General features: G+C 46.5%; 1 long non-coding RNA gene across 12 annotated transcripts in view; it reads left to right on the top strand.

The window, feature by feature from the left end:
* LOC109548250 (uncharacterized) overlaps positions 1-12,239 on the top strand; it is a 33,786-nt gene extending 21,547 nt beyond the window's left edge. For 2 of the 12 annotated variants that reach the window (XR_012328821.1, XR_012328820.1), the window contains exons 5-8: positions 163-270; positions 1,627-1,688; positions 3,077-3,193; positions 3,990-5,755. This is a non-coding gene — a long non-coding RNA (uncharacterized lncRNA). Of the gene's footprint in view, positions 1-162; positions 271-1,626; positions 1,689-3,076; positions 3,194-3,989; positions 5,758-5,786; positions 5,947-7,136; positions 7,272-7,582; positions 7,982-9,825; positions 9,881-11,687; positions 11,833-11,904 lie in introns of those variants that run through there. The other 10 variants (XR_012328822.1, XR_012328823.1, XR_012328828.1 and 7 more) reach the window with 9 other exon arrangements.
* Positions 12,240-12,588: the final 349 nt, after the last annotated feature.

The following is a 12,588-nucleotide window of genomic DNA, read 5'->3' as shown; positions in this document are numbered from 1 at the left end:
CTACAGCTCCGAGAGAGTAACTTGCCCAAAGTCACGCCGTTAAGCGGGAGGCAGGGATCCCCACCCTGAGAGTCTAGCTCAGAGCCTGGATGCTCAACAAGCATTACCTTAAGGGGGGTGTGGTGGAATAGAGTCGGTCCTAACTCTCCCCATGATTCACAGTGTAACTCAGGGCCAAGGATTTAACTCAGTGGGCCTTCGGTTCTGCACTTTGCCGTTCCTATATTTTTGAGACACCCTTACGCGTCTGGAGAGAAAATTGTTGCTAAGGTAATCGTAATCTTGCGTAATAAAACAAGTGGGGGTGGGGGCTTCCCTGGTGGCGCTGTGGTTGAGAGTCCGCCTGCCGATGCAGGGGACACGGGTTCGTGCCCCGGTTCGGGAAGGTCCCACATGGCTTGGAGCGGCTGGGCCCGTAAGCCATGGCCGGTGAGCCTGCGCATCCGGAGCCTGTGCTCCGCAACAGGAGAGGCCGCAACAGTGAGAGGCCCGCGTACCGCAAAAAAAAAAAAAAAAGTGTGGGATGGGGGGAGAGTAAGGGTGGTAGAGATTGTGTAGCTCTCATCTTCTTCAGTTTATAGATGAGAATTAGAGAGATAAGGACCCAGCCGTGATTCCATTCTCAGTGACAGGGCAAGAACTAGAATCCAGGTCTTCTGCTTCCAGTCCTGTGCTTTCCCCCCATACAACACTCCCTCTTTAATCATTCATAGCCAGGATGGGATCTAGATACGGAAGAAAGCTAATCACACACATTGTGGCTTCACAGGCTCCAAGTCCACCCTCTGACCAGAATATGCTTTTTGGTTTTCTAGCCTGGTGGCTCTTATCTGAAATCCCACCATTACTGACTCATGTCTTTCACGAAGACTTTGATCCTATACTCTCAGGACCAGTAAGGCTTTTACTGTTGGCTGTCATTTCATGTGTACGTGATTGACTTCTAAAGCAGTGCCACTGGAAGTGTGGTCCACAGATGGCAGCATCCACGTCGTCTGCATGTTGTTAGAACTGCAAGTCATGGGTTCCACCCTAGACCTACTGAGTCAGACCTACCTTGATTCTCAAACTTCAGTGAATGTGCTTAAGTTGTCACCTGAAAAGCTTAGTAAAACAGAATTTCATGGGACAACCCCTCCCCACCCCATCCCCAAAGATTCTGATTCCGCAAGCCTGGGGGAGGGGCTCAATAATTTGCATTTCTAACAAGTTCTCAGATGATGCCTCTGCTGATGGTCTGGAGACTATACCTTGAGTAGCACTGAAAAAGTTCCTGATAGCAGATATTCAGAGGGGAGAAGAGGGAGAATAAGCACCCTGGGGTAAAAAGAGAGATAAAGGTTATTGTCGAGGGTGAAAAGGGTACAGAATATGGAAACTTGAAGTGAAAAACTGCTGAGGATATGGGTTCACAACTGTTCCTCTGTATTTCCATTTGAGTATGTTCAAATATGAAAACCATTAAGTGATTTAATACAATGTATAAATGTGGGTAAACTGAATGTGTCTAGCCATGGTAAAGTCTATTCTTGCCTCGCCTTTTGCTGAGCCCTGCCTCTCTCAGTTACAAATAGAACTCTTCCCAGTCTCCTCTGACCATCAGTTAGCTCTCCAATTTCATTCCAGGGTTAACTGCACTGCAGCGGCAGACAAAGCTGGCCTGATGGCAGGAATACTGTTCCCCGATGGTATCAGAACCTCTTCTGTATTTCTGTTTGCTGTGCGATTGTCACTTGTATACAATCACTTAGAGACTCCGATATTAAGACTTGGGCTGCAAATCACCCCCATGGCACAGCTCCGGTGGAAAAGGAAAAGGGGCTTCAGTGGCAACCAGATATCAAACACGAATTACATTGCCCCCGTACCAAAATAGGCATCTTTAAGAAATCATGTCTTCTGGTCCTCCTCTGCTATACTTCAGGTAATATGGTACCCAGAGGAACCCAGATAGATAACAATCTCTTCTATTTGTAAAGACCACTTGTGAAGGAAACTCCATAACCTCCTGGCGGTGGAGTGTATTATTGTTCAGCAAATATTCACTCTCCTCTATGCCCTTCCATTGGGGGAGAAAACTTCCCCACTCCACGGATGATAGATTTAGCCACGTGACTTGCTTTGGCCAATGAAATGTAAGCAGAGATTTTAACTCTACTTGCTTGGCTTGGCTTGGCTTTTCCATTTCTATCCTTGGCCATGAGAAGAGCAGGCCCCTGTCACTTTGGCCTGGGTCCCAGAATGAGAAGGTACACGGACCTGAACAAGATCCACAACATGGAACAGAGGCACTGCAGACAATCTGCAAACCCGTAAGCAAGAAATAAGTTTTGTAACCTCTGAGATTTTAGGTTATTTGTCATACAGCACTATTTAGTAAAGTCGACTGATACACTCCCTCAGGCACCTTTTCCACTGAAGTTTTGCCAGCAAGTTTTTCGCCATGTCTAACCTGAGTCCCTCATACATTAAGGTAAAGATCCATTCCATTTGCAGTCCAAACAAGGAGTCACTAGATTACATTCTTGATTCTAAATGTCCAAGAAATGTAGCTTGATTTATTTACTATCTATTTGGGCTACAAAAATAGAGATGCCCTTGGGGAATTATTTGTTTTACAAATAGTACTTATGCTTGTCCTTATTGGAGCTATTGAAGGTGGGTTCCCAAGAAGTGATCATATCCTTCAGGAACCGGAGAGGTAGTGATGGCAGAGGTGAGAGTTTAGAGACCTGATTAAAATATTGTAGCACTCCCTTATTCTCTCCCAGCTGTTTCTTAGCACTTATCACAGTTTGAAATTATTTTATCTATTTGCCTGTTTTCTCTCTTTATTTGTTTGTCTCCCCCACTAGAAAGTGTTTCCATATGGCCAGGGACAGTGTTTATCACGCTTACCACTTTATCATCCAGTTCTCAGCAGACTCTGCCATGTAGCGGTAGCTCCAGAAATATTTGTTGAATAAATACATGAATTCTAATTAGGCATGTCACTAGACCAGGTAAGGGGGAAACAATTTTAAAAAGCATGGGCTCTATAGTCTAAAAATCTGGCTCCAACATTATGTAATCTTAGGCGGTTCCACGGGCACCTGATTATGAAAAAGTTTGAATGACGATAATAATGATGTCAGTGGGGAGCCACAGAAGAATTCTGAGCTGGGGAAGGACATGATCAAGACAGCATCTTGAGGTAATGTATCTAATAGCTGTGTTCAGGGGTGGCTTTGCAGAGAGACCAGGTAGGAGGAAATTTCAGAGTAAGGTGATGAGGGCCTGGAGTACGGGCTGGCAGCGGAAGTTAAAAGGAGTGAGACTGGGATGGAAAATTCAATGACCCTCTCGCCAGATGGGAAAAGGAGGCAGCAGACAGAGAGTGTCTATATAGCTGAAAGAGCAGAAGCACACTTAACAGAGATACGGAAATTTGGAGGAGAGGCCAGCTGTGTTTGGATGAGATGATAGGTTCATTTAGACACATAAAATTTTAGGCAGTGGCTGGTTCTCAAGTGAAAACACCCAGCCTCTGGTTAGAAATTCAGGACCGCATCTGGAGAGAGAGGTCAGAGCTGGGAAACCGCACACGGACATTAGACGCATGGAGGTGACCGTGTAGGAAGAGAAAAGCCAGAGACTGAAGCCAGCCTTGAAGGTCGACTAGTTACAAGGAGTGGGAAGGTGAGGAGGGGCTGGTGGAAGGGCCAGAGCCAGCAGGATCAGCAAAGGGTCTCAGAAACCAAAGAAAGGGGGTAGACAGTATTTTGATGTCCAGCCCTCTCTCTTGAGGGACGGCATTGGCTGTCAGACTTTGCGAGGCCTCTTTTAGGAGCAGAGGGAAACATCCTTCAACTTGACTCCCTTGCCTCTAACCACCTGGGTGGCTGGGGGCCCCAAGGCTCTGTGAGCCTTTGAAGAAAAATCCAGGGAAAGGAAAATGGAGAAATATGATCAATAACAACAAGCCTTGTTTTTTTCCACTTCATATGCAGGAAGCGATCGAGGGCTGTAGCTGGTGCTATGATGGGTGTATTCTGCATGTTCAAAAGGTCATCTGGCATGGAGACAGGCTAAATTATGGCTGGAGTGTATGAATCTGAGGACGTTCTCCATTAACATTTATTAGGAATTGTCATCGCTTCAACCCGCATGGGCCCCAGATGTGGAAACCCCAGCTGCCCCGGACTTCTCTTCCGGGCTGCAATCTCTCCTCTGATTTATTGTTATTAAACATGACCAGATTTTGTAGAGGGGAAAATTGAAGAAAGCAACACACACATGGGGAACTGTTGGGTGGAGGCTGCCAAGAGAAACAAACCATTTTATCCTATCTGGTGACAGTGGGAACACATGGAGACACAAACCGCTGTGCCTCTTTCCTAAATCAGAAACATGCAGGCCTGAGCCTCTGGGCATCTGTTCACAGGCCAAATGTCTTCACCCTGAGGGTGAGCGAGGGGCAGTTGAAGGTAATGAGAAATGCTAAGAATAGAATTCTAGAAGCCACGGCAGGGACCCTCTTCCTCAAAATATATTACCTTCCAGGGCAGATGACTTCCTGGGAGTCAGTCACACCCTCTGGATATCATTTTTCTTATCAGTAACATTTACTCTTCCACTGTGTAGTGATTGTGAGGGATCCCAAGAAGTCAAAGTTAGAGCCCCACCTTCTGGCCGCTTATAATTTATTTTGTTTATTCACTCATTCAGCATAATTTTATTAAGCACATACTATGTAGCGGGCATTATCATAGGTTTTGAGGAAATATTAGTAAAGCAGAGAGAGCAGGGCACCTACATATGTATGAGGGAACAATATCAGAAACTACCAAAACAGTAGCTAATAGACAAAGAAGTGTGTGAGAAGGAAGGCAGCATAAAGAAAGCATACTGCATTAGGAGTCAGGAAAACTGAATTCCCATCCTGGCTCTACTACCTAAGAGTCTTGTGCCCTTAGGTAAGTTATTTAACTTCTTGGAACCTCAGCTTCTTGTTCATAAAATGGCGATAAGCCTACCTCACCTCACCTCACTGGTTTCTTGTAAAATATAAATGAGGTAATGTATTTGAAGAGTTCCTTGTAAACAGCAAATTGCACTATGGTGTCAGGGGTTTTTATGATCAGTGCCAAATAAATGATACGGTGAGTGTATGGGACAGTACGTTCCCGAGCCAGAAGTCTGGGGACTCATCCTCTTCCGCTTTGTCTTGGGAAAAGGAGCAAGCAGGATTATCCCCAGGCGCTGGACATGTGTCCCTTGGGGATTCTTTTACTCATGGAGTAAAAGATCTTGCTGATCTTACTAACAGACCAAACCTGGGAAATCCTCACTTCACTATGCCTTTTCCTAGACCTGTGCGTGGAAATTATCCTATGCAGGAGTTGTGGCGGGTGAACATAGGTAATGAGGAAAGTCTCAAAGGCGCTAGGTCCAATTACCTTTGTTTTTGCATTGTTCCTCCTTAAGATTATCTAGGTTCCAAGGAGAAGGAATGATGTTAATCCATTCCCTTGACCCATCTTTCAACTTTACATCCCTTGGCCACCGCAATGCACTTATAGCATATGTATAAGCTGGCACACACACCTGCATCATACCTGGAATTAGTGGGGATATCCCTAGGGCCAGACTTTCTTCTACCAGGGACTAAAGCCCCAGCTGCTTCCTCCTAACATGCAGCTAACCATGGGGTATCCTTCCTAAGCCTCACAAGCCCATGCATCCTTGACCTATAAAAAAAGAAGGCCTTTGTGGCGCAGTGTTTAAGAATCTGCCTTCCAATGCAGGGGATACGGGTTTGATCCCTGGTCCAGGAAGATTCCACATGCCACGGAGCAACTAAGCCCATGCGCCACAACTACTGAGCCCACGTGCCACAACTACTGAAGCCCGCACACCTACAGCCTGTGCTCCGCAACAAGAGAAGCCACCGCAATTAGAAGCTCATGCACCGCAACGAAGAGAAGCCCCTGCTCGCTGCAACTAGAGAAAGCCCGCGTGCAGCAACGCAGCCAAAAATAAATAAATTTATTTAAAAAAAAAAAGAAAGAAAGAAAGCAGGCTTAAGCTGCTACCTAGCACTCATCACTAGTTGAGTGAGGGTTCCCATTAATCCAAAAATGGGAGCATCTCTGGCTTATACATGTCCAGGAATGGGAGTACCACCCAAGATTTTTCTCCTGGTGGCCATCCTTCCCACACACAAACACAAGCACATTTGTTTATTCAATATTTAGAGTCTATGAACAGTTTCCAGAGCTGTGACTTCACAAGGGCTTGCCTTAGGTGCCAGGGATGGAGCAGGGGCCTGAATTATAGCCAGGGGCCATCAGTAATGACACCCCGGCAGCACCAAAAGTGCACTGGCCATTGGGTCGTTATTCTACCCAGGGGAAAATTCTAGTGGGGAGTGAGAGCATTTTCCCCCCGTCCCATCCCAGGGCTTTGCTGAAACTTTTTTCCTTTTGGGAGGTCACTGGCTTTCTCAAGCAGCTTTGACTGTAGGGGTAAGGACAAGAAGAGGAAAGAAGCAGACAGAGGAGGTTGTGGGGAATTGTGAATATTCCCTAAGGGTTTCCTTCAGTGGAGAGGGCTGCCTTCAGCTGGGGGTCTGCAAACCCACCTCTTTGTAGCTTGACATTGGGAGAGGGGGATGACAGAGAACAGAATCTGGGGTTGTTGCTAGATAACTGAGTTACAACAGAGAGTATCTGGAGAGAAGGAAAGGAAGGGGAGGTAAGAAGTGAGAAGGGAATGACTAAGGGGGTTTTAACAGCTCTGGTTTTCCTTAGGTAGACAGACCCTGTGGCTTAGGGGTTGGGATGGGTATGGCTTAAGACCCTGTTACCCCAAGGGTGGTTCACAGGCCTCAACATCAGCCTCAACTGGGATCTTAGGCCACAACCAAAACCTACTGAGTCAGAAATTGCCTTGTAATCCCCAAATGGTTAGTATGTCCATTGAAGTTTCAGAAGCATTAGCCTAGAATGCTAGGATGGGAATGACTTCCTGCAGTGAGCCACCAAGGACCTGTGCTGGATGTTCTCTCTGCCTTTCCAAATCTCCTCTCCACCTTTTTACCTCCCCTGCTCTTGGTGCTGGTGCTGGAAGGTGACCTTTATGAATTGCTTCAACAGGCTCACTTGTCCTCTGACTTCTGGTTGGGTTCAGCCAATGGTCAATGCTCAAGAAACAGTGCCTCTACCTGAAGTTTTTAAAGAGGAAGGAGGACACGTTTATATCATGCAGCAAGTCACTGGAGAAGACTGAAGGTAGGGGGAGTGGGAGATGGGGGTCCTTATTCCGCCATGTCCCTGCCAGCTGGGCCTCAGGTTGGCACTGGCTGTGTTCCTCAACTGAAGGCCACAGCTCCTGTGGGGCACTCTCTCCTACAGCTCTTTCCAGATTCTGGGGAATGTTCCTTCCCTAACCCTTCAGGCCTAGAGTGCTAATGGTTCCCCACTCTGGCTAACTTCACCACCCTGTGCATTTCTCTCAACCCTGCCCGTATGTTTATACATATGCCTTTATTAAACTCTTCTCACACAAACCCTGCTGGAGCGTGCCATACCTTTCCCAACAGGATCCCGATCAATACAGGACCCTGGAGAATGGACTCAGGAGTTCTTGCTCATGGTTAGGGAAGGGGACTAGATGAGCACCTCCAATTTAAGAGTCTTTGAGACTGAAGGAGCCATTTTCAACCCAGCATACTATTTGTTGTGCGATTCTTGTTTCTGGAATAGAAAAATATATTACAGGAGCACTTGGCACTTTCTCCGACACGCCTTGGCTTCTGTGCTACAGTCTGTTTTCGTGCGCACGTGCGAGGCACACAGAGGTAGACTGGATCTGCTTTGTGAGCACTGATTTTTAACTTTTCTAGAATTTTGCAAAACAGTTGTTTTAAAAAACTAAAATTAAATAAAGTTACAATTAAATAAGTTATATTTTTAAACAAAAATAATAAATACGAAAAACTCATCCCTTAATTATTTTGCTAAATTTTACTGTAACTTAACCTTTGGGGGTTATTTATGTCTGTTGTAGCTATATGGTAGAACTACTATATACTGGTGAGCTACTACACATCTCTTCCCAATTCTGCCCTCAATGATGTCATAATGACAGCTCGAAATTAGACATGGTGGGAGTATTTACACCAAGGAAATTGGCAAAGGCTACAGATCAGGACAGGACTTTTTTTTCTGGAAAGCTGTTTGTTAAACATTTTCTAGCCCATCACGGGGGTTAGTTAGTCCCTATCTTTGGAGGGGGCTGGAGAGATGAATGGGAGGAAGGGAATACTTGAGATGGTCATGGTGTTTGGACTTGGGCATTTTTAGGAGAGATCCATATGCTCAGTTTCTGTGGAGAGAGAAAGAAGTGGAACAGACTTGGCACTTGACAGGAAAGGATAAACAGAGGGGGGGAAACGTCCTCTTCAGCTCCACAGGGTAGGGTGGATTAAGCAGGCCTTTTAGTATGTGAGATGTGGTATTAATAATGGCTTACTTTCACAATGGGGTTGTTTGTTTAAAAGCTCTCAAAGTACTTTACATCTATTACCTCTTTCATCTATCAAGTATTTGAGTGAGCAAGGGAGAAGCAATAGAGACATTTCTTCTTAAAGATAGAACAACTGGGGCTCAGGGCAGTTAAGTGACCTTTCTAACCTCAGAAAACTGGGGCCCAGGGGGCAACAGGGTCCAATACCCAGAGCTGGACACGGATCAAAATCCCTCCCCTACCAGCTGCCACTCGTGTGACCTTGAGCGAGTTGTCCAAGTTTTCTGACCCTCAGTTTCTTGATCTGTGGCAAGTTACTGGAGAATAAATGAAAGAATGTGTATTAATCACCAGATGTATGTGGTCGGTGCTCCAAAAATGGTGAGTTTAATAGATGTACACCCAATGACTTTGTAGGGGCGCAAGAGGAAGAGCGTAGAGTACACAGCACAAACAGCTTAGATGGCAGAATGGGCCTCAGTGTTCTTAAAGCACGCACAGGTCATTCCAACCAGTATGGAATTTCACTCACCTCTTCACCACACCTGGTCTCTCTCTATCCTGTTGGAGCCTCACTCCCCTTCCTCTCTTTTCTCCTTCTTCCTCTCTCTCATCAGAGCAATCCTCTCTCTTCTCTAAAGTTGTGGTAACATTTGCCATGTGACAAGCACATATAAAGGTATTTTCTAAGCAGAGTTTCTTTCCTAAGAGAAATTCTGTCAATGAAATGATTTACAGTGTGATTATGTATTCCATATACATTTTATTCCATTATACATATAGAATTCTTTGCAGAGGGTTTTCCCACCCACTTTTTCTTTGAACCTCAGAACCACCCTGTGGCAAGAATTACAATTATAACCACTTTACATTGGGGGAAACTGAGGCCTGGGGAATTGCCCAGGGTCTTGACTTGTAAGTGGCTGAGTCAGGACTTGAACCTGGCATTGTACACTGCACAACAACCATGCTGGGTATGAGTCTTATTTCCTCAGCGCGGGCATGCTCTAGTCTGCCTCCTACAGGAAACTTCTAATTCTGCTCTCTCTGCCATTCAGTGAAGCCATCTACTGAGAGCCTGTAGGGGGTAGATTCCTGAGCTAGATACCAGGTCTTGGATGAGAAGTTAGGAGACCCAGGTTGGAGCTCTGATTCCTTTCCTAACTTGCTCTACGGCCTTGCACAAGAAGCAGAGTTGAGAGGCAGGAAGGTACCATGTTGTAACCGATGCTACTACGCTCAGGCAACTTTACATCGTTTCTTCATGTAGTCTTCACTACCGCTCTGTGAGACAGTATCACTATTTTAATTTTCAAGATGGGGAAGCTGAGCCTCAAAGAGCTTGAGAAACTTGTTCATGGTCATCTAGGTGGTAAGTAATAGAGATGGGGTTTGAACCTGTGTCTCTCTGACTCTAAATTCCACCTTCACTTCCCATACCACCCTCTAGGTCCCTGTTTTCTGAGGCAAATCCAGGCCCCTAGCCTCTATGGGTCACAGCTCATACTTCCCTCAGCTGCTGGATTACGTTCCTAATCTGGCAGGGGGCGCAGGGCTGGGAAACTTTCATGCCATCATCAATCTTCTCCCCAGTTCAGAGGTTAGGGGTTCTGATTACCCCAGCCCCCCTCCTCCACTTCTGAGATGATGCCGCATTTCACTTGGGGTCAGCAGACACACCTCTCTACTTCTACAGCATTCTTCAGGGTGTGGGTTCCTCACCCACAGCTCATACCTACCCTGGGGCAGACTGATCATTAAGGGGCAGGCAGGGCGGAGGCTAACCAAGATAGAACAGAGATCCATCATGGTGCCGAGCTGACAGGTGCATGCACTTGCTTCCAGCCAGAGGAGAACCTGACTCATAGGAGAGGACTTTGGAAAGGGAAGGGAGGATGAAAAAAAGGGAGAGAGAGAGGGAGGGAGAGAGAGATCAGATCACTCTAATTATACGGCTCTAAATCACCGGGAACCTTGGCTCAAACATCCAAGTGATGGAGGATAGATTTTTCATCTTGACTCCTGCTAATTTTCATTGATTTATGTGGCTTGAAAGCCTTTATTTTCTACTTAGAGGCAGCCTGCTCCTGCTAAGGAGGTGCGGGACTCCCCTAAATGCTCTCACCATGGAGAGGCAGGAGGCAGGGGTGGCCTTCGGGGCAAGGGCTGAGTTTCCTGCTTGGTTTCAGTTGCCGCCTGAGAGCCACAGTGCTGAATGGGAGCCGCTGGCCTACCATAGCCGCCTCCCGACTCCCATCCCCAGAGCCCGCCTGCTTCTGGTCACAGCTCCTTGAGTTTAACACTCCTGGCAGCTTAGTACTCTGGCTTTTATGTGCTAGGCCATAATATTTGGTGAGCTGTGAGATGAGGTGGGAACATCTGCAACTAGCACTTCCCTTCCGGCCCTGCCCTGCGATTCGGGCCAGTGGTGTGACAAAGTGAGGCCAGCCCTCCTCCCCACTCTGGCTCCCACCTGTGGCTATTTGGCGCCATGTCCTTCCTTCGTTTTTCTCCTCTCCCCCATGATCCCATGTCGGCTAGACTCCCATAGCTCTTGGCTTTCGAAAGAGGGTATTCAATCCGCACATTCTAAATCATGAGCTCAGTTAAACATTTTAAAGAGCAATTCTTAGTCTGCCCAGGAGCACATTCCAAAAGGGGAGGGGTGTGTGTCAGGAGGAAGGTTTTCTAAATGTCATAGGCTATGTAAAAACCTTGACTGATGATGACAAACCAAAGAGGAAGCCAGTGAGTCAGCCAGCGACGGTCAAGTTTTCTTGGGGATTAGAACCATAAGAGAGCAGTGTGCAGACTTTGAGAATTCCTCTTCCTCTATCAGAGGCCCAGGGGGAGTCATTTGGGCACCTCTGGTCCATTTCTCCCAGTCTGTGGTCCTTGAGCTCTCCCTGCCCCTTCACCTGGCCCAGGTGAACCCACAGTTCAGATTCCTGTGGGTCCCTCTAGGCATCCTCCATCTACAGTTGTCTTATTTTCTGCTTCATCTTCCCCCTACCTTGGCCTTCTACTTGCAGCTACTTTCCAGGAATAGAGTAAGTTTTGTTATGGCAGCATGGTACAAGGAAATGGAGATGATTGTTTCTTAAGGGGTGTTGGTTTTGAGTATATATGGGTCAAAAGTTCTTTAATAAAGTTATTACCAGAAGATGACTCTGATCTAGATGCAGAGCCAGCCTTCAGATACAACAGGAACAGTGGAATCTTCTAATGTGTCTTACACATTTGATGCTGTGGCCTAGACATGGTGGGATGAATAAGGAAATTTCTGGATTCCTGGGGAAGAAGCAAATAATCAGGATGAAAGATTAAACTCTTATAATAAAGATGTCCTGGGCTTCCCTGGTGGCACAGTGGTTAAGAATCTGCCTGCCAATGCAGGGGACACGGGTTCAAGCCCTGGTCTGGGAAGATCCCACATGCCGCGGAGCAACTAAGCCTGTGCGCCACAACTCCTGAGCCTGTGCTCTAGAGCCTGCGAACCACAACTACTGAGCCCAGGGGCCACAACTACTGAAGCCCGCACGCCTAGAGCCCGTGCTCCGCAACAAGAGAAGCCACCACAGTGAGAAGCCCGCTCACCACAACAGAGAGTAGCCCCTGCTCGCCGCAACCAGAGAAAGCCCGCACACAGCAACAAAGACCCAACACCGCCAAAAATAAATAAATAAATAAATAAAATTTATTTAAAAAAAATAAAGATGACCCAAAATACAATAACTCAACAAGAGAGAAGTTTATTTTTGTCTCTCAGAACAGTCTGAGTTCCAGGTTGGCAGGAAGCTCTCCTCCATGCTGTCATTCAAGGACCCAGGTTCCTTCATTCTTGCTTTTCCACCATGCCCTAGGGTGGTCTTTGTCTGGTTTGAGGGTACACACAAGTTCTGGGTACCAGGAAGAAATGAAAAGTGTACAAGAGGCATACCCATTTGTTAAGGTCCCAGCCCATAAGTGGTCCACATCACTTTGCTTCTATTCTTCTACCAAGAACTTAGTCACATGGCCATCCTAACTGCCAAGAAGACTGGAAAATACACACACAGACACACACACACACCCATATGC

The sequence above is a fragment of the Tursiops truncatus genome, chromosome 20, assembly GCF_011762595.2.
Source record: "Tursiops truncatus isolate mTurTru1 chromosome 20, mTurTru1.mat.Y, whole genome shotgun sequence".
Classification (NCBI taxonomy): domain Eukaryota; kingdom Metazoa; phylum Chordata; class Mammalia; order Artiodactyla; family Delphinidae; genus Tursiops; species Tursiops truncatus.
Note: the sequence above shows the minus strand (reverse complement) of the source record. Positions and strands in the feature narration are given on the sequence as shown.